The 27,179-nt window shown below is 43.8% G+C and overlaps 1 long non-coding RNA gene across 1 annotated transcript in view; it reads left to right on the forward strand.

Annotated features, from left to right (window-relative positions):
- LOC115152877 (uncharacterized) overlaps window positions 1-26,328 on the forward strand; it is a 106,564-nt gene extending 80,236 nt beyond the window's left edge. The window contains exon 3 of the long non-coding RNA XR_003867594.1: window positions 25,461-26,328. This is a non-coding gene — a long non-coding RNA (uncharacterized LOC115152877). The remainder of the gene's footprint in view (window positions 1-25,460) is intronic.
- Window positions 26,329-27,179: the final 851 nt, after the last annotated feature.

The following is a 27,179-nucleotide window of genomic DNA, read 5'->3' on the forward strand; positions in this document are numbered from 1 at the left end:
TTACATACACCTTAGCCAAATACATTTTAACTCAGTTTTTCACAATTCCTGACATTTAATCCAAGTTAAAATTCGCTGTTTTAGGTCAGTTAGGATCACCACTTTATTTTAAGAATGTGAAATGTCAGAATAATAGTAGAGAGAATGATTTATTTCAGCTTTTACTTCTTTCATAACATTCCAAGTGGGTCAGAAGTTTACATACACTCAATTAGTATTTGGTAGCATTGCCTTCCACAAGCTTCCCACAATAAGGTGGGTGAACTTTGGCCAATTCCTCCTGACAGAGCTGGTGTAACTGAGTCAGATTTGTAGGCCTTCTTGCTCGCACACGCTTTTTCAGTTCTGCCCACACATTTTAATTAGGATTGGAGGTCAGGGCTTTGTGATGGCCACTCCAATACCTTGACTTTGTTGTCCTCAAAACTTTTTGCCAGAACTTTAGAAGTATGCTTGGGGTCATTGTCCATTTGGAAGACCCATTTGCAACCAAGCTTTAACTTCCTGACTGATGTCTTGAGATGTTGCTTCAATATATCCCAATAATTGTCCTACCTCATGATGCCATCTATTTTGTGAAGTGCAGCAAAGCACCCCCAGAACATGATGCTGCCACCCCTGTGCTTCACGGTTGGGATGGTGTTCTTCGGCTTCCAAGCCTTCCCCTTTTTCCTCCAAACATAATGACGATCATTATGGCCAAACAGTTCTATTTTTGTTTCATCAGACCAGAGGACATTTCTCCAAAAAGTACCATCTTTATCCCCATGTGCAGTTGCAAACCGTAGTCTTCTTCCTTTCTGAGTCCTTTCAGGTTAACTCGATTTAGTACTCGTTTTACTGTGGATATAGATACTTTTGTACCTGTTTCCTCCAGCATCTTCACAAGGTCCTTTGCTGTTGTTCTGGGATTGATTTGCACTTTTCGCACCAAGGCACGTTCATCTCTAGGAGACAGAACGCGTCTCCTTCCTGAGCGGTATGACGGCTGTGTGGTCCCATGATGTTTATACTTGCATACTATTGTTTGTACAGATGAACGTGGTACCTTCAGGTGTTTGGAAATTGCTCCCTAGGGTGAACCAGACTTGTGGAGGTCTACAATTTTTGAGGTCTTGGCTGAATTCTTTTGATTTTCCCATGATGTCAAGCAAAGAGGCACTGAGTTTGAAGGTAGGCTTTGAAATACATCCACAGGTACACCACCAATTGACTCAAATTATGTCAATTAGCCTATCAGAAGCTTCTATAGCCATGACATCATTTTCTGGAATTTTCCAAGCTGTTTAAAGGCGCAGTCAACTTAGGCTATGTAAACTTCTGACCCACTGGAATTGTCATGAATTATAAGTGAAGTAATCTGTCTGTAAACAATTGTTGGAAAAATTACTTGTGTCATTCACAAAGTAGATGTCCTAACTGACTTGTCAAACTATAGTTTGTTAACAAAAGATTTGTGGATTGGTTGAAAAATTTGTTTTAATGACTCCAACCTAAGTGTTTTTTATTTTATTTAACCTTTATTTAACTAGCCAAGTCAGTTAAGAACAAATTCTTATTTTCAATGACAGCCTAGGAACAGTGGGTTAACTGCCTTGTTCACAGGCAAAACTACAGATTTTTACCTCGGGGATTAGATCTAGCAACCTTTCGGTTGCTAGGCCAACGTTCTAACCACTAGGCTACCTGCCACCCCAGTGTATGTGAACTTCCGACTTCAACTGTATCTCTCTTCCTCTCTTTTCCTCTCTGTGAATCTATCCCCTCTTCACCCTTTCTTATTATGAGCTCCCTCCCTTCCTGACACAGACTCAGTTAAATAAATGTGTGACATTGATCGAGAGATCCTGGAGGACGTGGCCTCATCTCCCAGAAAGGCACAGTGCCATGTTAGATTATAAAATCAACAAACAGCAACCCTGTTACCATCGATGATGTCACAGTGCCATGTCTCCTCCTCTAGATGTTGTTTACATTAAACTCTGAAACTATAATGTTGATGATGTCACAGTGCCATGTCTCCTCCTCTAGATGTTGTTTACATTAAACTCTGAAACTGTAATGTCGATGATGTCACAGTGCCATGTCTCCTCCTCTAGATGTTGTTTACATAAGATATGCCCCAGGTACAGAGTTTTAACAACAACAAAGCTACTTCTAGCTTCATATAGAAGAGAAGATGAAGAAACACATCTTACCTATGTGACCTGTACATTATCATGTAGTTTTTACAGTCAGTTCAATTCATAAAACAGCATACATTCTATTTATTGTTTAAGCAGACAGTTCTCTACAACAATCGTCATCTTCTCATTGAGAGTAAGACATTACATTACATTTTATTTATTGTTTCAGCAGACAGTTCTATACAGCAATCATCATCTTCTCTTTGAGATTAAGAACACATTACATTTTATTTATTGTTTCAGCAGACAGTTCTGTACAACAATCATCATCTTCTCATTGAGTAAGACATTACATTTTATTTATTGTTTCAGCAGACAGTTCTGTACAGCAATCATCATATTTTCTTTGAGAGTAAAAAAAAAGACATTCCCTCTTCTCAAATGAGAACCAGCCCAATGGCACATGTCTGATTAATGTTGGGTTGCTCTGCCTTGACTTCAATATGTTTCTCTCTCTCTCTCTTCCCTGCTCTCATCCTTTCTTTTGTCATCCTGTCAAGACATGAGTGATCTATCAGTAGAATACATACAATATAAATAATACAACTCATTATGTAATCCTTTCTATTCTGGCTCTGGCTTCAATTTACTAACTGTTTACATACTGTGATGGAAGTATTTGGTTATTGACGCAAGAGAAGAATCCTGTGGAGTAGAGCCTCCCTAGTGGTAGCTTCTGTATCTACAGGACCCTCCAAGATTATACAGCTACAGCCCCCATTGTTTGCTTTTCATTTGGCCTCTTGGTGTCTGACCTCTGAAAAAAGGCAATGTGTAATTTCCATCGATATTATTTTTTTACATTTTATTTCACCTTTATTTAACCAGGTAGGCAAGTTGAGAACAAGTTCTCATTTACAATTGCGACCTGGCCAAGATAAAGCAAGCAGTTTGACACATACAACAACACAGAGTTACACATGGAGTAAAACAAACATACAGTCAATAATATAGTAGAAAAATAAGTCTATATACAAAGTGAACAAATGAGGTGAGATAAGGGAGGTAAAGGCAGAAAAGGCCATGGTGGCGAGGTAAATACAATATAGCAAGTGCAAAGTAGAAAAAGAAATAATATGGTGCAAAGGAGCAAAATAAATAAATAAATACAGTAGGGGAAGAGGTAGTTGTTTGGGCTAAATTATAGATGGGCTATGTACAGGTGCAGTAATCTGTGAGCTGCTCTGATAGCTGGTGCTTAAAGCTAGTGAGGGAGATAAGTGTTTCCAGTTTTAGAGATTTTTGTAGTTCGTTCCAGTCATTGGCAGCAGAGAACTGGAAGGAGAGGCGGCCGAAGGAGGAATTGGCTTTGGGGGTGACCACAGAGATATACCTGCTGGAGCGCGTGCTACAGGTGGGTGCTGCTATGGTGACCAGCGAGCTGAGATAAGGGGAAACTTTACCTAGCAGGGTCTTGAAGATGACCTGGAGCCAGTGGGTTTGGCGACGAGTATGAAGCGAGGGCCAGCCAACGAGAGCGTACAGGTCACAGTGGTGGGTAGTATATGGGGCTTTGGTGACAAAACGGATGGCACTGTGATAGACTGCATCCAATTTGTTGAGTAGGGTATTGGAGGCTATTTTGTAAATGACATCGCCGAAGTCGAGGATCAGCAGGATGGTCAGTTTTACGAGGGTATGTTTGGCAGCATGAGTGAAAGATGCTTTGTTGCGAAATAGGAAGCCAATTCTAGATTTAACTTTGGATTGGAGATGTTTGATGTGAGTCTGGAAGGAAAGTTTACAGTCTAACTACACACCTAGGTATTTGTAGTTGTCCACATATTCTAAGTCAGAACCGTCCAGAGTAGTGATGCTGGACAGGCGGGCAGGTGCAGGCAGCGATCGGTTGAAGAGCATGCATTTAGTTGCCTTGAAATAAGTATTTCAGTTGTTTAAGTTTTATCAGAAATACAGTATTACACATGAAAAGAAGCCAGTAGTCTTGCACTGTGAAATGATACCCTGTTCCATAATCAATATACCTCAATATCAATATTTTGGAGTGTCCTGTACATTTAACATTTATATTCAAATCACATGCAGGATAATGTTGAGAGTGAGAGAATGAGGGGGAACCAAACAGAAGGGAAAGGGACAGAGATACAGAAGGAGTGTTGTGTGGCAGAATATCCCAGCTGAACTGGGGTCGCTATAGAGATGCCAAGGTGTGGCAATGAGGCTATGGGAATGGGAGGACATATGTTGGGAAAGAGTTATCGTCAGGGGTATTGCCATATTTCTGGGAATCAGATTGAATGACGCTGAGCAAGGATCATAGTCTGGAGACTCATAACATGAAACAGTGAGATGGATAAAAAAGAGTAATCATTGTGCACAAGTGCAGCAATAAATAGACATTTTCTTTCATGTGCAGAAACAGAAGGTTTATGGCCTGTGGGATAAAATAGTTATTGTATCTGTTGCTATTGAGTTTGGGAAGTCTAAAACAACGACCTGAGGGGAGAAGTGCAAAATGGTCAAGGAGAGGGTGATCAGGACAGTCTAGGATACTGTTAGCTCTCCTCACCACATGCTTTCTGAATGTCACGGAAAGATGTGTCTGTTGCACCCCGATGACCATTCTGGCGACCTTAACCACCCTGTCCAACCTATTTTTGTTGCAAACATTAACCTGTTAGGGATAGGGGGCAGTATTTGCACGGCCGGATAAAAAATGTACCCGATTTAATCTGATTATTACTCCGTCCCAGAAACTAGAATATGTATATAATTAGTAGATTTGGATAGAAAACACCCTAAAGTTTAAACACTCTAAATTTTCTAAAACTATTTGAATGGTGTCTGTGAGTATAACAGAACTCATATGGCAGGCCAAAACCTGAGAAGATTCTATATGGAAAGTGCCCTGTCTGACCATTTCTTGGCCTTCTGTAGCCTCTTTATCGAAAATACAGGATCTCTGCTGTAACGTGACATTTTCTAAGGCTTTCAATGGCTCTCAGAAGGCGCCAGAACGTTGAATGATAACTCTGCAGTCTCTGGGCAAAAAACAGTAGGGGTTTTGGAGAGTGGTACTTCTGAGAACAATGACACTGGCGCGCGCGTGCGTGTGACGACTCCATTTTCTTATATCAGTGTTTGAACGGATACAACGTCTCCCGGTTGGAATATTATCGCTAGTTTAGGAGAAAAATCACATAAAATTTGATTTTAAACAGCGTTTGACATGCTTCGAAGTACGGTAATGGAATATTTTGAATTGTTTTGTCACGAAATGCGCCGGCGCGTCACCCTTCGGATAGTGACTTGAACGCACGAACAAAACGGAGGTATTTGGATATAACTATGGATTATTTGGAACCAAAACAACATTTGTTGTTGAAGTAGAAGTCCTGGGAGTGCATTCTGACGAAGAACAGCAAAGGTAATAACATTTTTCTTATAGTAAATCTGACTTTGGTGAGTGCCAAACTTGGTGGGTGTCAAAATAGCTAGCCGTGATGGCCGGGCAATATACTCAGAATATTGCAAAATGTGCTTTCACCGAAAAGCTATTTTAAAATCGGACACCGCGATTGCATAAAGGAGTTCTGTATCTATAATTCTTAACCTACTCAACAGCCAGTGTAATCCCGTGGCGCGATATTCAAATACCTTAGAAATGCTATTACTTCAATTTCTCAAACATATGACTATTTTACAGCATTTTAAAGACAAGACTCTCGTTAATCTAACCACACTGTCCAATTTCAAAAAGGCTTTACAACGAAAACAAAACATTATATTATGTCAGCAGAGTACCCAGCCAGAAATAATCAGACACCCATTTTTCAAGCTAGCATATAATGTCACAAAAACCAGAAGACAGCTAAATGCAGCACTAACCTTTGATGATCTTCATCAGATGACACACCGAGGACATTATGTTATACAATACATGCATGTTTGGTTCAATCAAGTTCATATTTATATCAAAAACCAGCTTTTTACATTAGCATGTGACGTTCAGAACTAGCATACCCCCCGCAAACTTCCGGCGAATTTACTAACAATTTACTAAATTATTCACGATAAACGTTCACAAAAAGCATAACAATTATTTTAAGAATTATAGATACAGAACTCCTCTATGCACTCGATATGTCCGATTTTAAAATAGCTTTTTGGTGAAAGCACATTTTGCAATATTCTAAGTAGATAGCCCGGCATCACAGGGCTGCCATATGCCATATGAGTTCTGTTATACTCACAGACACCATTCAAACAGTTTTAGAAACTTTAGGATGTTTTCTATCCAAATCAAACAATTATATGCATATTCTAGTTACTGGGCAGGAGTAGTAACCAGATTAAATCGGGTACGTTTTTTATCCGCCGTGCAAATACTGCCCCCTATCCCCAACAGGTTAAAATAATTATATGCATATTCTAGTTTCTGGGCAGGAGTAATAACCAGATTGAATTGTGTACGTTTTCTATCCGGCCGTGAAAATCCTGCCCCCTATCCCTAACAGGATAAGCTCCCGGGTTAGAGTCCCACTCCTTGAAAGTAGCAGCTCTACCCTTCATCTCAGTGTGGATTTTGCCTGTAATTCAAAGCTTCTGGGTGGTTTGTGTACGTACAGTCACTGTGGGGACGACATCATCAATCGATGAAGCCAGTGACTGATGTGGTGCACTCTTCAATGCCATCGGAAGAATCGTAGAACATATTCCAGTCTGTGCTATCAAAACAGTCCTGTAGCTTAGCATCTGCTTCATCACTGTCTGTTGTTGGAAAAACATATGTGTTATTGCTTTACACCCCTGCTATATTGTGAATGAAGAGTTACCTGTCTAACAGAACACAGAGGGTGTTCTTTAATGGAAGCTTCACCAACAAAATCCAGGTAGAATCAGGAATTCCCCGGGCAGCTGTCTTGGCCCCTTACTTTTTTCCATCTTTACTAACAACATGCCACTGGCTTTGACATGCCACTGGCTTTGTGTACACATCAGCTACCATAGCAACTGAAATGTCTGCAACACTTAACAAAGAGCTGCAGTTAGTTTCAGAATGGGTGGCAAGGAATAAGTTAGTCCTAAATATTTCAAAAAATAAAAGCATTGCATTCAGGACATATCATTCACCAAACCCTAAACCTCAACTAAATCTTGTAACAAATAATGTGGTAATTGAGCAAATTGAGGAGAGTAAACTGCTTGGAATAACCCTAGATTGTAAACTGTCATGGTCAAAAAATATTGATACAACAGTAGCTAAGATGGGGAGGTCTCTCCATACTAAAGCTCTGCTCTGCATTCTTAACAGCACTATCAACAAAGCAGGTCCTACAGGCTCTGGTTTTGTCTCACCTAGACTTCTGTTCAGTCGTGTGGTCAGGTGCCACAAGTGGGACTTAGGGAAATTGCAATTGGCTCAGAACAGGGAAGCATGGCTGGCCCTTGTATGTACACAGAGAGCTAACATTAATAAAATGCATGTCAATCTCTCCTGGCTCAAAGTGGAGGAGAGATTGACTTCATCACTATTTGTATTTGTGAGAGGTATTGACATGTTGAATTCACCGAACTGTCTGTTTGAATACTGGCACACAGCTCGGACACCCATGCATACCCCACAAGACATGCCACCAGAGGTCTCTTCACCACACCCAAGTCCAGAAAAGACTATGGGAGGAGCACAGTATTACATAGAGGCATGACTACATGGAGCTCTATTTTGCATCAAGTTACCCATGCAAGCAGTAAAATTAGATTTTATAAACAGATAAAATACACCTTAAGGAACAGTGGGAACTGTGAAGCAACACAAACATAGGAACAGACACATGCAAACAAACACACGATAACATACGCACTATGCATACACGTTCACATGGATTTTATGTTGTAGATAGGTGGTAGTAGAGTAGGGGCCTGAGGGCTGTTTTATAGAGTACTGAAATGCATGGCCTCTAATGGCACATTTAAAAGTGTCCCATACAATCTGCTGTAACTATGTTATGTCGGAAAAAGTCAGTTATAAATTATTCTGTACTAGTTATAAACAAGTTATCATCCAGCAAAATTAAGGCAGTTATAGATTTTTTAAAACAGTACAATATATTCAGATTTCACAAAATATTAAGTGTGTATAACTGCCTTAATTTTGCTGGACCCCAGGAAGCAGCTGCTAATGGGGATCCCCATTAAATAGAAATACCATAGGACAGGGCTCTCCAAACAATCCATAATAAATACAAATACAAAAATACAAACTGTAGTGTATGATATACAATTTTCTAGCGCTCTACATTTATCCAATATACAAAAAGTCTCTACTTTTATCCAATGTAACAAAAACACATTAGGATATTAGAAATTGAATCAAAGACTACTGGATGATAACTTGTTTATAACTAGTACAGAATAATTTATAACTGACTTTTTCCGACATAACATAGTTACAGCAGATTGTATGGGACACTTTTAAATGTGCCATTAGAGGCCATGCATTTCAGTACTCTATAAAACAAATGCAATTTAGATCAAAAGAGTCCAAATTAACAAAGGAAATTAAAGGACTAACAGTACAGTTAGATAGCAATAAAAACTGTACCAAAGAGGCACAGAATAAGTTAGAGGAAAAACTAAAAGAAATGGAGGAACTTATTCAAGAAAGATCCAGTGTATTATATTATAAAAATAAAGAGAACTGGATGGAATATGGGGAAAAATGCAGAAAATTATTTTTCAATCTTCAACATAGAAATGCTACCAAAAATGTTTTATTGAAACTTGTTACAAATGAAGGAGTCACTCATGATTCACCGATATTTTGAAAGAGTACTTTAAGAATATGTTTTTGTTTCAGTCCCCTCCATCTCCACTAACCGAAGCTAATTGTATGGATTTTTTCCTATTAATAATGTAAAATTAACATCTCTAAAGAAAGACTCATGTGAAGGCCATAAAAGATCAAATCAAATGTATTTATATAGCCCTTCGTACATCAGCTGAAATCTCAAAGTGCTGTACAGAAACCCAGCCTAAAACCCCAAACAGCAAGCAATGCATGTGAAAGAAGCACGGTGGCTAGGAAAAACTCCCTAGGAAAAACTCCCTAGAAAGGCCAAAAAGGAGGAACCAGGCTATGAGGGGTGGCCAGTCCTCTTCTGGCTGTGCCGGGTGGATATTATAACAGAACATGGTCAAGATGTCAAAATGTTCATAAATGACCAGCATGGTCAAATAATAATAATCATAGTAGTTGTCGAGGGTGCAACAAGCACGTCCGGTGAACAGGTCAGGGTTCCATAGCCGCAGGCAGAACAGTTGAAACTGGAGCAGCAGCATGGCCAGGTGGACTGGGGACAGCAAGGAGTCATCATGCCAGGTAGTCCTGAGGCATTGTCCTAGGGCTCAGGTCCTCCGAGAGAAAGAAAGAAAGAGAGAAAGAAAGAGAGAATTAGAGAGAGCATATTTAAATTCACACAGGACACCGGATAAGACCAGAGAAATACTCCAGATGTAACAGACTGACCCTAGCCCCCCGACACATAAACTACTGCAGCATAAATACTGGAGGCTGAGACAGGAGGGATCAGAAGACACTGTGGCCCCATCCGATGATACCCCTGGACAGGGCCAAACAGGCAGGATATAACCCCACCCACTTTGCCAAAGCACAGCCCCCACACCACTAGAGGGATGTCTACAACCACCAACTTACCGTCCTAAGACAAGACCGAGTATAGCCCACAAAGATCTCCGCCATGGCACAACCCAAGGGGGGGCGCCAACCCAGACAGGAAGACCACGTCAGTGACTCAACCCACTCAAGTGACGCACCCCTCCCATGGACGGCATGGAAGAACACCAGTAAGCCAGTGACTCAGCCCCTGTAATAGGGTTAGAGGCAGAGAATCCCAGTGGAAAGAGGGGAACCGGCAAGGCAGAGACAGCAAGGGCGGTTCGTTGCTCCAGCCTTTCCGTTCACCTTCACACTCCTGGGCCAGACTATACTTAATCATAGGACCTACTGAAGAGATAAGTCTTCAGTAAAGACTTAAAGGTTGAGACTGAGTCTGCGTCTCTCACATGGGTAGGCAGACCATTCCATAAAAATGGAGCTCTATAGGAGAAAGCCCTACCTCCAGCCGTTTGCTTAGAAATTCTAGGGACAATTAGGAGGCCTGCTTCTTGTGACCGTAGCGTACGTGTAGGTATGTACGGCAGGACCAAATCAGAAAGATAGGTAGGAGCAAGCCCATGTAATGCTTTGTAGGTTAGCAGTAAGATCCCTGCTTCCAGGGATGGATGGATGGATATGATTAATTGGCTTTTCTAGCATGAAGTAGTTACATCCTGGGCCCCATAGCCTGAACAGGAACACAGGGACACACTCCTCCTCCCTCCATCCCTCCCTCCAAACCTGGCCTGTTTTTACACCGGTCCTGGATCACGCTGTAGGAAGTCACACTCTCTATCTCTGTCTCTCTCTCTCTCGCTGATCCGTACATCTGCACTGTTAAATTTGCCGGCACCACAGAGAAGCGTCCCTAATTAAAGCAGAAAAGAAAAGGGGGTGAGTAAAAGTCAACAAAAGTTTGTTTGACTTGAAAAAATAAGATCTGAGGTAATTGATGATTGATGAGGAATATCCCAATGCGTTGATGCCCTGAGTTGTCAGGGTGAGGCGGACGGTGGTGTGTGTGTGTGAGGGGACGTTGATGGAGAGGAGCTATGGTTTTAATGGCTGTTTTCTGTAAGGACAGAAACAACAGCTTCAGCTGACATCAATTTATCTATCAGACTAATCATGAAGCATCGAAACAAAACTGCACTTTCATCTGGGCTTGATCCTAATTGGAGCCAACTGTCTGAGTCATGTGAACAGTTACACACACACACACACACACACACACACACACACACACACACACACAATGTAAATGCTACTATGTGCACGTGTGGGTAAAGACACCTTTACTCCAGTGTTGAGCCCCAGCCAGAGTTCTACTGATAACAGCAATAAGACGGGAGAGAGACTGTTCAGTGGAGTTCAGCACCATGCGTGGCTCTCCTTCCATCCACTTTATAAAGTTCTTCCAGAATAATTATCCCCACTGTGATAGCTATTAACAGTGTTGTAAAATTTAGCCTATGCAAATTAACTGACAGGACAAATGAAAGTCACCAACGTAAATTATTTCACTCTCTCTCGCTGTAACTCTCTCTCTTTCACTCTCTTTTTCTCTCTCTTGCATTGTCTTTTCTCGCTCAATTGCTAAAACTATCTCTCTATCCATCTCTCTCTCTCTCTCTTTTCAGTCTGTAAAATGAAGAAGGGAATGTAAAGTTCAGAAACGCTCTGAAGAGAAGTGGATAATTAAAGAGTGGGAGAATAAGAAAAGAGCTATATGTAGTTGAAGTGAGCTCAGAGCTCTGCTCTAAAGTAGCTGCTCTAGTGTCCATTCACTGCAGAAGTACTTGGTAACAGAACCTTTCCTGTAGATAAAGAGATCAAGCTTTATCCATGTCCATTCCTACACAAATTAATCATCCATTATCCTCTAGAGTTAGGAGGAGGGCTTCAATCTCATGTCTTGGCCTTGATCATAGCTACAGAAGTCCAATAAGTGACATTCTAATGCCAACAACCATTTCCCCTAGCACCTGATACCAACAACCATTACCCTAGCAACATGCTACCAACAACCATTTACCCTAGCAACTTTTTGCCTTTAATATTCTCCTTTCAATGGGAAAATGACGTGGTGTGTTATTGTCACAATAATATGTCACACACCATGTAAATCGATCCCAGGGTCCTAAATATAATGCATGTATCTCGTCTTTGAGTATGAAGTATGGAGATCATGTTTCATTGTACGCACCTACGCACAGACACATGCACGCACACACGCACAGATGCATGCACGTACACAAGCACAGACACATGCACGCACACACACACAGACGCATGCACAGATGCATGCACGCACACACGCACAGACACATGCACACACACACAGACACATGTACGCAAACACACACGCACAGACACATGCACGCACGCACACAGAAGTGAGTGCATGCATGGATTCCTGCTGTGTTGGTACGGTCCACATGCCATTCCAATGCGATGAGGGGGGAAGTGATATCTGCACTCTTAGAAATAAGGGTACAGTATTCTTGGTGTACAAAAATGTGTACAAAATGTGTACAAAAATATAAAAATACACATTGTACCTTCAGAGGTACACATTATATTATAATCTCAAATGGGACTGTTCGGTACCTTTTAGGGTACATGTGCGGATAAAGAATAATGATGATGGGCCCCATAGCCTGAACAGGAACACAGGGACACACTACTCCTCCCGCCATCCCAGCTGTAGCTGTCTTTCCTTCCAGTTCTCTGCTGCCACTGACTGGAACGAAATGCAAAAATCTCTAAAGCTGGAGACTCATATCTCCCTCACTAGCTTTAAGCACTAGCTGTCAGAGCAGCTCACAGATCACTGCACCTGTACATAGCCGATCTGTAAACAGCCAATCTATCTACCTACCTCATCCCCATACTGTATTTATTTTACATTTACATTTACATTTACGTCATTTAGCAGACGCTCTTATCCAGAGCGACATACAAATTGGTGCATTCACCTTATGATATCCAGTGGAACAACCACTTTACAATAGTACATCTATATCTTTTTTGGGGGAGGGAAGGGGGGTTAGAAGGATTACTTAATCCTATCCCAGGTATTCCTTAAAGATGTGGGGTTTCAGGTGTCTCCGGAAGATGGTGATTGACTCCGCTGTCCTGGCGTCGTGAGGGAGCTTGTTCCACCATTGGGGTGCCAGAGCAGCGAACAGATTTGACTGGGCTGAGCGGGAACTGTGCTTCCGCAGAGGTAGGGAGGTGAGCAGGCCAGAGGTGGATGAACGCAGTGCCCTTCTTTGGGTGTAGGGACTGATCAGAGCCTGAAGGTACGGAGGTGCCGTGCCCCTCACAGCTCCGTAGGCAAGCACCATGGTCTTGTAGCAGATGCGAGCTTCAACTGGAAGCCAGTGGAGTGTGCGGAGGAGTGGGGTGACGTGAGAGAACTTGGGAAGGTTGAACACCAGACGGGCTGCGGCGTTCTTGATGAGTTGTAGTGGTTTGATGGCACAGGCAGGGAGCCCCGCCATCAGCGAGTTGCAGTAATCCAGACGGGAGATGACAAGTTCCTGGATTAGGACCTGCGCCGCTTCCTGTGTGAGGCAGGGTTGTACTCTGCGAATGTTGTAGAGCATGAACCTACAGGATCGGGTCACCACCTTGATGTTAGCGGAGAACGACAGGGTGTTGTCCAGGGTCACGCCAAGGCTCTTAGCACTCTGGGAGGAGGACACAATGGAGTTGTCAACCGTGATGGTGAGATCATGGAACGGGCAGTCCTTCCCCGGGAGGAAGAGCAGCTCCGTCTTGCCGAGGTTCAGCTTGAGGTGGTGATCCATCATCCACACTGATATGTCTGCCAGACATGCAGAGATGCGATTCGCCATCTGGTTATCAGAAGGGGGAAAGGAGAAGATTAATTGTGTGTTGTCTGCGTAGCAATGATAGGAGAGACCATGTGAGGATATGACAGAGCCAAGTAACTTGGTGTATAGCGAGAATAGGAGAGGGCCTAGAACTGAGCCCTGGGGGACACCAGTGATGAGAGCACGTGGTGTGGAGACGGATTCTCGCCATGCCACCTGGTAGGAGCGACCTGTCAGGTAGGACGCAATCCAAGAGTGAGCCGTGTCGGAGATGCCCAACTCGGAGAGGGTGGAGAGGAGGATCTGATGGTTCACAGTATCAAATGCAGCAGATAGGTCTAGAAGGATGAGAGCAGAGGAGAGAGAGTTAGCTTTAGCAGTGCGGAGAGCCTCCGTGACGCAAAGAAGAGCAGTCTCAGTTGAATGACCAGTCTTGAAACCTGATTGATTTGGATCAAGAAGGTCATTCTGAGAGAGATAGCAAGAGAGCAGGCCAAGGACGGCACACAAGAGTTTTGGAGAGGAAAGAAAGAAGGGATACTGGTCTGTATTTGTTGACATCGGAGGGATCGAGTGTAGGTTTTTTGAGAAGGGGTGCAACTCTCGCTCTCTTGAAGACGGAAGGGACATAGCCAGCGGTCAAGGATGAGTTGATGAGCGAGGTGAGGTAAGGGAGAAGGTCTCCGGAAATGGTCTGGAGAAGAGAGGAGGGGATAGGGTCAAGCGGGCAGGTTGTTGGGCGGCCGGCCGTCACAAGTCGCAAGATTTCATCTGGAGAGAGAGGGGAGAAAGAGGTCAAAGCATGAAGGTACGGAGGTGCCGTGCCCCTCACAGCTCCGTAGGCAAGCACCATGGTCTTGTAGCAGATGCGAGCTTCAACTGGAAGCCAGTGGAGTGTGCGGAGGAGTGGGGTGACGTGAGAGAACTTGGGAAGGTTGAACACCAGACGGGCTGCGGCGTTCTTGATGAGTTGTAGGGGTTTGATGGCACAGGCAGGGAGCCCCGCCAACAGCGAGTTGCAGTAATCCAGACGGGAGATGACAAGTGCCTGGATTAGGACCTGCGCCGCTTCCTGTGTGAGGCAGGGTTGTACTCTGCGAATGTTGTAGAGCATGAACCTACAGGATCGGGTCACCACCTTGATGTTAGCGGAGAACGACAGGGTGTTGTCCAGGGTCACGCCAAGGCTCTTAGCACTCTGGGAGGAGGACACAATGGAGTTGTCAACCGTGATGGTGAGATCATGGAACGGGCAGTCCTTCCCCGGGAGGAAGAGCAGCTCCGTCTTGCCGAGGTTCAGCTTGAGGTGGTGATCCATCATCCACACTGATATGTCTGCCAGACATGCAGAGATGCGATTCGCCATCTGGTTATCAGAAGGGGGAAAGGAGAAGATTAATTGTGTGTCGTCTGCGTAGCAATGATAGGAGAGACCATGTGAGGATATGACAGAGCCAAGTAACTTGGTGTATAGCGAGAATAGGAGAGGGCCTAGAACTGAGCCCTGGGGGACACCAGTGGTGAGAGCACGTGGTGTGGAGACGGATTCTCGCCATGCCACCTGGTAGGAGCGACCTGTCAGGTAGGACGCAATCCAAGAGTGAGCCGTGTCAGAGATGCCCAACTCGGAGAGGGTGGAGAGGAGGATCTGATGGTTCACAGTATCAAATGCAGCAGATAGGTCTAGAAGGATGAGAGCAGAGGAGAGAGAGTTAGCTTTAGCAGTGCGGAGAGCCTCCGTGACGCAAAGAAGAGCAGTCTCAGTTGAATGACCAGTCTTGAAACCTGATTGATTTGGATCAAGAAGGTTATTCTGAGAGAGATAGCAAGAGAGCAGGCCAAGGACGGCACACTCAAGAGTTTTGGAGAGGAAAGAAAGAAGGGATACTGGTCTGTAGTTGTTGACATCGGAGGGATCGAGTGTAGGTTTTTTGAGAAGGGGTGCAACTCTCGCTCTCTTGAAGACGGAAGGGACGTAGCCAGCGGTCAAGGATGAGTTGATGAGCGAGGTGAGGTAAGGGAGAAGGTCTCCGGAAATGGTCTGGAGAAGAGAGGAGGGGATAGGGTCAAGCGGGCAGGTTGTTGGGCGGCCGGCCGTCACAAGTCGCAAGATTTCATCTGGAGAGAGAGGGGAGAAAGAGGTCAAAGCATAGGGTAGGGCAATGTGAGGAGGACCAGCGGTGTCGTTTGACTTAACAAACGAGAATCGGATGTCGTCAACCTTCTTTTCAAAATGGTTGACAAATTCGTCCGCAGAGAGGGAGGAGGGGGGTAGGGGGAGGAGGATTCAGGAGGGAGGAGAAGGTGGCAAAGAGCTTCCTAGGGTTAGAGGCAGATGCTTGGAATTTAGAGTGGTAGAAAGTGGCTTTAGCAGCAGAAACAGAGGAAGAAAATGTGGAGAGGAGGGAGTGAAAAGATGCCAAGTCCGCAGGGAGGCTAGTTTTCCTCCATTTCCGCTCGGCTGCCCGGAGCCCTGTTCTGTGAGCTCGCAATGAGTCGTCAAGCCACGGAGCAGGAGGGGAGGACCGAGCCGGCCGGGACGATAGGGGACATAGAGAGTCAAAGGATGCAGAAAGGGAGGAGAGGAGGGTTGAGTAGGCAGAATCAGGAGATTGGTTTGAGAAGGATTGAGCAGAGGGAAGAGATGATAGGATGGAAGAGGAGAGAGTAGCAGGAGAGAGAGAGCGACGGTTGCGACGGCGCAATACCATCTGAGTAGGGGCAGAGTGAGTAGTGTTGGAGGAGAGCGAGAGGGAAAAGGATACAAGGTAGTGGTCGGAGACTTGGAGGGGAGTTGCAGTGAGATTGGTAGAAGAGCAGCATCTAGTAAAGATGAGGTCAAGCGTATTGCCTGCCTTGTGAGTAGGGGGTGACGGTGAGAGGGTGAGGCCAAAAGAGGAGACGAGTGGAAAGAAGGAGGCACAGAGAAATGAGTCAAAGGTAGACGTAGGGAGGTTAACGTCACCCAGAATTGTGAGGGGTGAGCCATCCTCAGGAAAGGAACTTGTCAAGGCGTCAAGCTCATTGATGAACTCTCCAAGGGAACCTGGACGGCGATAAATGATAAGGATGTTAAGCTTGAATGGGCTAGTGATTGTGACAGCATGGAATTCAAAGGAGGAGATAGACAGATGGGTCAGGGGAGAAAGAGAGAATGTCCACTTGGGAGAGATGAGGATTCCAGTCCCTCCACCCCGCTGACCAGATGCTCTCGGGGTATGCGAGAACACGTGGTCAGACGAGGAGAGAGCAGTAGGAGTAGCAGTGTTTTCTGTGGTAATCCATGTTTCCGTCAGCGCCAAGAAGTCGAGGGACTGGAGGGTAGCATAGGCTGAGATGAACTCTGCCTTGTTGGCTGCAGACCGGCAGTTCCAGAGGCTGCCACAGACCTGGAACTCCACGTGGGTCGTGCGCGCTGGGACCTCCATGTTAGAGTGACAGCGGCCATGCGGTGTGAAGCGTTTGTGTGGCTTGTGTGGCCTGTGTTTTTGTGTGGCCTATCATGCTCCTTTGCACCCCAGAATCTCTACTTGCACATTCATCTTCTGCACATCTACCATTCCAGTGTTTAATTGCTATATTGTAATTACTTCGCCACCATGGCCTATTTATTGTCTTACCTTACCTCACCTCATTTGCACTCACTGTATATAGACTTTTTGTTTTCTTTTGTTCTACTGTATTATTGACTGTATGTTTTGTTTATTCCATGTGTAACTCTGTGTTGCTGTATGTGTCAAATTGCTACGCTTTATCTTGGCCAGGTCGCAGTTGCAAATGAAAACGTGTTCTCAACTAGCCTACCTGGTTAAATAAAGGTGAAATAAAATAAATAAAAAATAATGGTACATTTTTTGTACCCCATATGTTGAATATAAAGGTATAATCATCATACTCTCACTCAAACAAATTGGTACAATTTGAAGGTACAGTTCTGTTTCCCAGGGTACAAACATATTTTGTGAACCTTCAATACCTTTAATACCCACCATAAGGTACAATGATACATTTTTGCCCACTAAAAGGAACTAACGGCTTTGTCACTGGGGTGGTTCCCTAAAAAGGCACGTTTGTAACAAAATTACAGATTTTGTTTCCTCGCTTTGGTAACTTTTTTCACACGTACGTGTTGAAATTTTGATGCAACACTCCAAACAGGTAACACTTGTAACACAGCCAGTCTTACATTCAAAACCTTTCATTGAGCATTGCTTTTGTTTCAGCACACCATTGATACAACATGTAAGTTTACTGTGAAATATAATGAGTATAAAATCAAATCAAATGTTTTTATATAGCCCTTCTTACATCAGCTGATTTCTCAAAGTGCTGTACAGAAACCCAGCCTAAAACCCCAAACAGCAAGCAATGCAGGTGTAGAAGCACGGTGGCTAGGAAAAACTCCCTAGAAAGGCCAAAACCTAGGAAGAAACCTAGAGAGGGACCAGGCTATGAGGGGTGGCCAGTCCTCTTCTGGCTGTGCCAGGTGGAGATTAAAACAGAACATGGCCAAGATGTTCAAATGTTCATAAATGCCCAGCATGGTCAAATAATAATAATCACAGTTGTCGAGGGTGTAACAAGTCAGCACCTCAAGAGTAAATGTCAGTTGGCTTTTCATAGCTGATCATTGAGAGTATCTCTACTGCTCCTGCTGTCTCTAGAGAGTTGAAAACAGCAGGTCTGGGACAGGTAGCACGTCCGGTGAACAGGTCAGGGTTCCATAGCCGCAGACAGAAAAGTTGTACATTGGTTTAATCACCAAAACACAGCATAATGATATCTTCTCAATGTAGTTTAATTAACAACCAGTTAATCTAATAGCAACAATTTAAGATACATGTTTCAAAATTGCCCTTTAAATGTAGTATGCTACAGCACTGTAAACTACAGTACATTACACTGTTTTCACATTAGGCAATACACTTCCACTACCCATTAAAAATTGACTGAACATCCTTTTTCATAATTTCTATCCCATGTGTGATGAAAGGTGTGATCATTGAAGACATCTTTCACAATGTAATCAAATTAAATAACTTAAAAAAACATGTTTAGCAGGCACTAGTTTGCATCAAGCCTGTCTTGTGCATTTGGCCATTGGCTCTCATCGAAATTGCTGTAAATATTCTGGGGAAAAACCTTATGACATGGCGAATCCATGCCTGACTTACACTACATGACCAAAGTATGTGGACACATGCTTGTCGAAAATCTCATTCCAAAATCATGGGCATTAACATGGAGTTGGTCCCCAATTTGCTGATATAACAGCCTCCACTCTTCTGGGAAGGCTTTCCACTAGATGTTGGAACATTGCTGTGGGGACTTGCTTCCATTCAGCCATGAGCATTAGTGATGTCAGGCACTGAGGTTTGTTGATTAGGCCTGGCTACTAGTCGACGTTCTAATTCCTCCCAAAGGTGTTTGATGGGGTTGAGGTCAGGGATCTCTGCAAGCCAGTCCAGTTCTTCCACACCGATCTCTAAAAACTATTTCTGTATGAACCTCGCTTTGTGCAAGGGAGCATTGTCATGCTGAAACAAGAAAGGACCTTCCACAAACTGTTGCCACAATGTTGGAAGCACAGAATCATCTAGAATGTCATTGTATGCTGTAGCTGTAGGATGTACACTGAGAGTCGGGAAGCAAGTTCAGGGCGTGATTACATTTAATAATAAATGAACTAAACAAGAAACACGAACAGCGCACAAACATAGAACAGGTTCAATGACGACTCCGGAAGAAACCAAAGGGAGTGACATATATAGAGCAGGTAATCAAGGAGGTGATGCAGTCCAGGTTAGTGTCATTATGCGCAGTTGTGCGTAAAGGCTGGTAACAGGTGTGCACCATAGCAAACAGCCTGGTGACCTAGAGGCCGGAGAGGGAGCGCACGTGACAACATTATTCTCTTACCAAACTCGTAATTCCTAAAATTTGAGGTTTAAAACCTGTTGGGGCTAATTGAAGTTATAGCATTTTTTAGGTATTTGTATTTCGCGCCACGCGATTCCACTGGCTGTTGACTAGATGGGACGCAAGCCCAGGGAAGTTAAGAAGCTTTTTGGACCTAGACTTGGTGCTCCGGTACTGCGGTAGCAGAGAGAAAAGTCTAGAGCTAGGGTGGCAATTTTTAGGGCCTTCCTCTGACACCGCCTGGTATGGAGGTCCTGGATGGCAGGAAGCTTGGCCGCAGTGATGTACTGGGCTGTACGCACTACCCTTAGTCCTGCCTTGCGGTCAGAGGATGGGCAGTTGCCATACCAGGCAGTGATACAACCAGTCAGGATGCTCTCGATGGTGCAGCTGTAGAACTTTTTGAGGATCTGAGGTACCCATGCTAAATCTGTCTTTGTGTGTTTGGACCATGATAATTTGTTGGTGATGTGGACATCAAGGAACTTGAAGCTCTCAACCTGCTCCACTACAGCCCCACCGATGAGAATGAGGGTGTGCTCGGTCCTCCTTTTCCTATAGTCCACAATCATATCCTATGTCTTGATGACGTTGAGGGAGAGGTTGTTACCCCGGCACCACACGGCCAGGTCTCTGACCTCCTCCCTGTAGGCTGTCTCATCGTTGCTGGTGATCAGGCCTACCACTGTTGTGTCGTCTGTAAACTTAATGATGGTGTTTGATTTGTGCCTGGCCATGCAGTCATAGGTGAACAAGGATTAAAGGAGGGGACTGAGCACATGTCCCTGAGGGGCCCCCGTGTTGAGGATCAGTGTGGCAGATGTGTTATTACCTACCCTTACCACCTGGGGGTGGCCCGTCAGGAAGTCCAGGATCCAGTTGTAGAGGGAGGTGTTTAGTCCCAGGGTCCTTAGCTTAGTGATGAGCTTTGAGGGCACTATGGTGTTTAACGCAGAGCTGTAGACGTTGAATAGCATTCTCGCGTGGGTGTTCCTTTTGTCCAGGTGGGACAGTGCAGTGTGGAGTGCAATAGAGATTGCATCGTCTATGGATCTGTTGAGGTGGTTTGCAAATTGGAGTGTATCTAGTGTTTCTGGGATAATGGTGTTGACGTGAACCATGACCAGCCTTTCAAAGCACTTCATGGCTGCAGATGTTAGTGCAACCGGTCAGTAGTCATTTAGGCAGGTTACCTTAGTGTTCTTGTGCACAGGGACTATGGTGGTCCGCTTGAGACATGTTGGTATTACAGACTCAGTCAGGGACAGGTTGAAATTGTCAATGAAGACACTTGCCAGTTGATCAGCGCATGCTCGGAGTACACATCCTGGTAATCCATCTAGCCCCGCGGCTTTGTGAATGTTGACCTGTTTAATTATGTGACATCAGGGAGGGGCAGTAGGACAAGATAACTATAGCACTGGAAGTATATATTTCTCAGTTATCCGTTTTCTACCTGATTGTTGGATAAAATCAATGATTACAGATGAAACTATTTGTGAAATTATGTAATGTGATCTTAACCTTTAAAATGAGAGAATTGTCTTACATGTGAAGTATTGACCTAGTTAGTGACCACACCCACGTGAGCACAGACATTACGTCGGCGTCATGGAAGACCCCCTTCTTCCTCACAGTGTAAAACCCACTTCCTACAAAATGTACATTAAGTCAGAGAACCCCGGGACGGAGTCCCCGCATTGGAATGCTACAATTCTATAGGCCGTTAGACCAGACAGCGTGCAGAGGTGCCTACACGGCTGACAAATTGTTTAACCTCGCTAGGGGGTGTGGGACGCTACCGTCCCACCTGGCCAACATCCGATGAAATTGCAGAGTGCCAAATTCAAAAACAGAAATACTCATAATAAAAATTCATATAACATACAAGTGTTATACATCGGTTTAAAGATTAACTTCTTTTTAATCCAACCGTTGTGTCAGATTTCAAAAAGGCTTTACGGCAAAAGCATGCCATGAGATTATCTGAGGACAGCGCCCAGCACACAAAACATTACAAACAGTAACCAGCCTAGTAGAGGAGTAACAAAAGTCAGAAATAGCGATAAAATTAATCACTTACCTTTGATGATTGTCACATCCTGACCATAGAAAGATGTTATTTTCTATGGTAGAGTAGGTCAGGGCGTGACAGGGTTTATTTTTCTAAGTTTTCTATTTCTATGTTTAAGTTCTAGTTTTGTATTTCTATGTTGGGGTTTTGTTTGGGATGATCTCCAATTAGAGGCAGCTGGTCCTCTTTGTCTCTAATTGGAGATCACAGCCCAGTTTGTCCTGTGCCAGCTCCCCGCGTTTGCCAGGTGAAAATAAGCATCCAGCCAGGACGGGTTGTGACAGCTATGCGCTGGAGACCTCCGGTTCGTCTCCACGGCCCAGTATATCCTGTGCCTGCCCCACATACGCGGCATCCAGTGAGTCTATCCAGCCTGGTACGTCCTGTGCCTGCTCCTCGCACTTGCCCTGAGGTGCGTGTCACCAGTCTTGCGCCACCTGTGCCACCCCCATGCATCAGGCCTCCAGTGCGCCTGCCCAGTCAGGGGTGTCCTGTTCCTACTCCCTGCACTCGCCCTGAGGTGCGTGTTACTAGTCTGGCGTCACCTGTGCCAGCCCCACGCATCAGGCCTCCAGTGTGCATTCCCAGTCCAGAGCTTCCGGCGACAGTTCCCAGTCCAGAGCTTCCGGCGACAGTTCCCAGTCCGGAGCTTTCGGCGACAGTTCCCAGTCCGGAACCTCCTGAGACGGCCTGCAGCCCGGAACCTCCTGAGACGGCCTGCAGCCCGGAACCTCCTGAGACGGCCTGCAGCCCGGAACCTCCTGATACGGCCTGCAGCCCGGAACCTCCTGATACGGCCTGCAGCCCGGAACCTCCTGATACGGCCTGCAGCCAGGAAACTCCTGATGGAATGGTTTTTCCAGTTTAAATGGTTTAGGTAGTCTCCTCACAATGTCCCTAACCCTGACAGTCAATTTGAATGCAGGTTGCGGGTTATTATAGATGACGCCCCACAAGCTGTACTGAGTGCGCACAGTGCTTCTGATAAAGTGATACAGGCATCGGCACACTGCTTCCAAGTAAACTGCGTAGTGATTTCAACATATGCCTCAGAGCTCAGCTATCAAACATAACGTCACTACTTGCAGGTAGGGTTGCAAAATGTTGGTAAATTTCCCAGGATTTCCAGAGATCCCAGTTGGAAGATTCCTGGAAACAGGAGGAAATAAGCAGGAAATCGTTCAAGCAGGATTTTTTGAAAATCGGGGAATTTTGGAAAGGTTACCAGAATTTTGCAAGCCTACTTTTGGCAGCTCTGCTGGGCTGCTCTTATCTCCATGCAGTCCAGCCCTTAGTCCTCTTCTCAATCCCCTTCTCTCCTCAGTGATAAAAGCCTTACATTAGGACTGAGCCCAGACACAGGGAGGCAGCCAGGGAGGGCTGGTATAGGTTAGCAACTGTATAGTAGCTCTGATAGTCACATTAGGAAGGAGCATCTCTGTTGCTCAGCAAGGGAGGGTGGAAAGGAAGATTTAGTGATCACAAACTGACTGGAAGATATAGTGATCACACAATGACGAAGATATAGTGATCATACAATGACTGTAATATATAGTGATCACACAATGACTGGAAGATATCGTGGTCACACACTGACTGGAAGATATCGTGATCATACAATGACTGGAATATATAGTGATCACACAATGACTGGAAGATATCGTGATCACACACTGACTGGAAGATATCGTGAACACACACTGACTGGAAGATATCGTGAACACACACTGACTGGAAGATATCGTGATCACACACTGACTGGAAGATATTGTGATCACACACTGACTGGAAGATATCGTGATCACACACTGACTGGAAGATATCGTGATCACACACTGACTGGAAGATATCGTGATCAAACACTGACTGGAAGATATACAGTGGTTCCTCCTTTAAAAGTTGTGTCATACTGCAGCACACCTTGTGGGCTGCTGCAGCATTCTGTGTCATGTATTATATTTGTCAGCCATTTGTTTCTGTTAATGCGAGTTAGTGTTAGTTTGACTACCAGAGGGCATCTTTGAGAAGCATTTGATAGTCTTCCACATTGGCATTACCAGAGAATGTAAAACCTTTTTTGTAATAATATAGTATATGGGATTGATTTTAATAAATTCGGCTTAATTAATTTGATTAATATTATGGTGTTTCTATTCTGAGAAAAATGAAAAAAGAAAACCTCAGGGTTTCCGTTAGGATGGAATGGAAAATATGGCGCTGTACAACATGACGGCCGGGAGTAGGCTACAGCCTAAGAGGATTGGAGGATTCTAAATTAATATCTAAGGGGCATAAAATTTCCACTCCCTAATTGTATTGTAACCGATCTTTCAGTTGAGCGTACTTGCCTTCTCTACTTCTCTACCGGAAGTTGATGCTGTTGCTATGCAACCTCTTGCTAGCTAGTTAGCATAACAAATGACTAGTTAGACATTTTTTGACTTTGGGTGTGTTCTTATATTCAATCTGGAGTGCCTGCACTCGTAAATTCAGAGCGTTGTCAGATTGTCAGTTGTAAATTCAGACCGTTTCATTCTCGGAGCGCACACTAGATGTTTGGGCCGAGGAGTAGGGTTGATTTGAACGTTCTGGCCGTACAACGGCAATCAAGCACCCAAGCTAACGTTGGCTAGCTAGTTAGCTACTTCCAGACACAAATGAGACCACTCTGACCATTTTACTCGCCCTAGCAGAGCTGGTTAGGCAGTTTTCGTGTTAACCAGAGCGTTGGTGACTGTAACTGTTGGTGACTGAAACAATTTAACTACGCTTTTTGCCGACGTTTACTGACACCGGCCATATTCAACAGGTGTTGAGCACTCGTAAATTCATTATTCTGTGCTCTGGTACACTCAGACAAGAGTGCTCTGAAATCGTAATAGATTGGTATAGTCGTTGTGCTTTTGTAAATGGTGAATTTACAAAAGCACCTGAATGTCCATTGAGAATGCACAATGACTATACCATTTAGTTAAGCTAAGAATGACAGGATTAATCAAGTCAATAAACATTGGTTAGTTAGACAGTCTATAGTATAAATACTGTCAAATTTGATGTATAACTACTAACGTTAGGTAGATAGCTAACATAACGCTACATACTCCTGTAATGATATGCTATGTGGTTCGTAAGGACAGCGTAGCTAACAAATTGTCAGCCAACATAACGTGTTAGGTAACTTATTTGAAAAGTCATTACTTTATTACATTGAGTAGCAAGCAACCGTTAGGACGCACTATATCAACTCTGTGGCTTGAGCATGCTTTTGGTGCCCAGTCGATTGCGTGCTGGACTTCAGGCAAGAAGGTTGAGGGTTCGAAACCTGCTCTCTGCTTGTTTCATTTGAAGTCGTGCACAATTATCAGTTTATTATTTGGTTTATATTGCCCATTCATTGTCAGTTAGAGACACAGTAGTGCATTGGGACCCAAAAGCATAAATCAGTGGTCTAACTCCCCTTTGGTCGTTAGGACAAATCTGGTCAGTGATAGGAGGGGGGGGAATAGGTATATGCTATGGATGTATATTTGTGTCTTTTTGTCAAGAGCAAAACTTTTTTCAATCAAAAATAATTGTTCTGAAAGCAAAAACAAGGCTTCAAAGTAACAAACAAAAATGTTTTTCAATCAAAAATGTTGTAATAGAGCTCAAAACTTTATGCAGTTTATTCCCCAAACATATTTTTATGTATTTGAAAGCAAAACTCAAATTTAATTTCGCTATCAACCACTCTCCATTTTGGCCATTTTTTGAGTGTCAGCTACAACTAATACTGTTCAACCTTTCTTTCCGACACAAAGCAAGTCATAACAAACACCTACGAAGGACTGTGTGATGATGGAATCTCAGGTAAGCAGCACTGGTCGTTCTCCCGTCCAACTTCTACATTGCTAGTAGTTAGCTCCTATGACTCAGTGTTGGTTCATAACGTTCTATTATATTACATACATACTTACCATAGAATGGTAAATCATGCAATTATTATTCTCAAGCTAACCAAAAACATTTAACTATGGACGCCTGTTCTCGCCAATATCAGTTAAATTCATCTAACTTTCTTTCATGGGAACTGATAAGCAGGCCATGTCCTATTTGTTTCATAGTCGATATATAATCATATTTCATGACAGTGTAATGGTTAGCTTTCTTTACAGAAGGATGAAAGAACACAATGTGTCTGTCAAGGAATGCTATTCTGATATGTCAGATGAAGAGTTAGACCAGAAAGTCAGGGCAATTAAGGCAAGGAGGCCCCATGCGGGCTTTAGAATGGTCAAAGAAAGTCTCCAAGCAATGGGCTATCGTGTACAATGGCGAAGAGTTAGGGAGTCTTTGCAATATGTAGATGGTGCAGATATCATTGACAGAATGATCCGGCTTCCTTGCATTGCTTGGCAAAAATACTCTGTTCCTGCTCCCATGTCTCTCATAAACATTGATACAAATCATAAATTGATAAGGTACTAAGGTGTATTAAATTGGAGATGTTCTTCTTCAACTGGTAATACATAAATAATGAAGCAGGTTAATAGGTTAAACACTTCACTTTTAATTCCAATGCAATTTTTCAAGATACCACTCTTTGGTGGTGTAGATGGATTTTCAAGGAAGGTAAGTATATTATTTTGTATGCCTATTGCATATTTCCTATCACCTAATGAACAACCACAATACCAGTCTGGTGTTAAGCTTTCTGTGCTGTATTGACGTATCCTGTAAATGACATCTGCTGCTTTAGATTTAACAGTCATATCTAAGTTATTTGTTTCAAATCTACAAAAATTAAGCTGTTTTCTTTACTTTCAGAGTGCGAGATGATCAAGGGTTAGAAAATGTAGATATTGCCAGATGTATGTTCACTGTCTGAGGAAGCTTTATTGCTGGCAAAAGTGTCCATGACCAGAGGTAATTAAACTGTTCTGTGTTCTTTTTCTCTCTTCCTCCCTGCATGTCTTGTTGTACATGGAACCTGTCTCACATGCATTCATTAAAAACCCTTATTAAAATGTCAGCTGCTAATTTTCAGATTTACACAACATAAACACTTAGCCATTTTCACTGGACTATCAAGCCCCTGTTGCTGCTCCGTCATGATTTCCCTGGGGGTTAGCCTTACAATAACCAAGTGGTGAGACACATAGCCCTCTATATGTTTCAGGTACACTCAGATAGGTGTCTGCGTCACATACAGTCAGTAACCACTCACAGAGGCACACACAACTTGCATTTCTATAACCTCAGACCCACCTCAGTGTTCACTTTTCATGGAGGAAGACCACAGGACCACATAGATTAAGTTCCTTCCCCCCACAAAATATTTTCTTTCTCTCTGTTAGAGTGGAACGCTTATGGGGAGATGTTTGCTTAATCATGCTCTCTTTCTATCCATCTGTCTCTCGTCTGCAGGTATGTTTTGATGTGAGAGAGGAAGCCAGTCCCGTCATCGCCACCTCACCCGCTCTTGAGATAACCTTCAGGCCGACTGGGTGCCCAAGGCTGGTTAGAGACACTATGTAATT

This window comes from Salmo trutta, chromosome 18 (assembly GCF_901001165.1).
Source record: "Salmo trutta chromosome 18, fSalTru1.1, whole genome shotgun sequence".
In the NCBI taxonomy this organism is placed as follows: Eukaryota; Metazoa; Chordata; class Actinopteri; order Salmoniformes; family Salmonidae; genus Salmo; species Salmo trutta.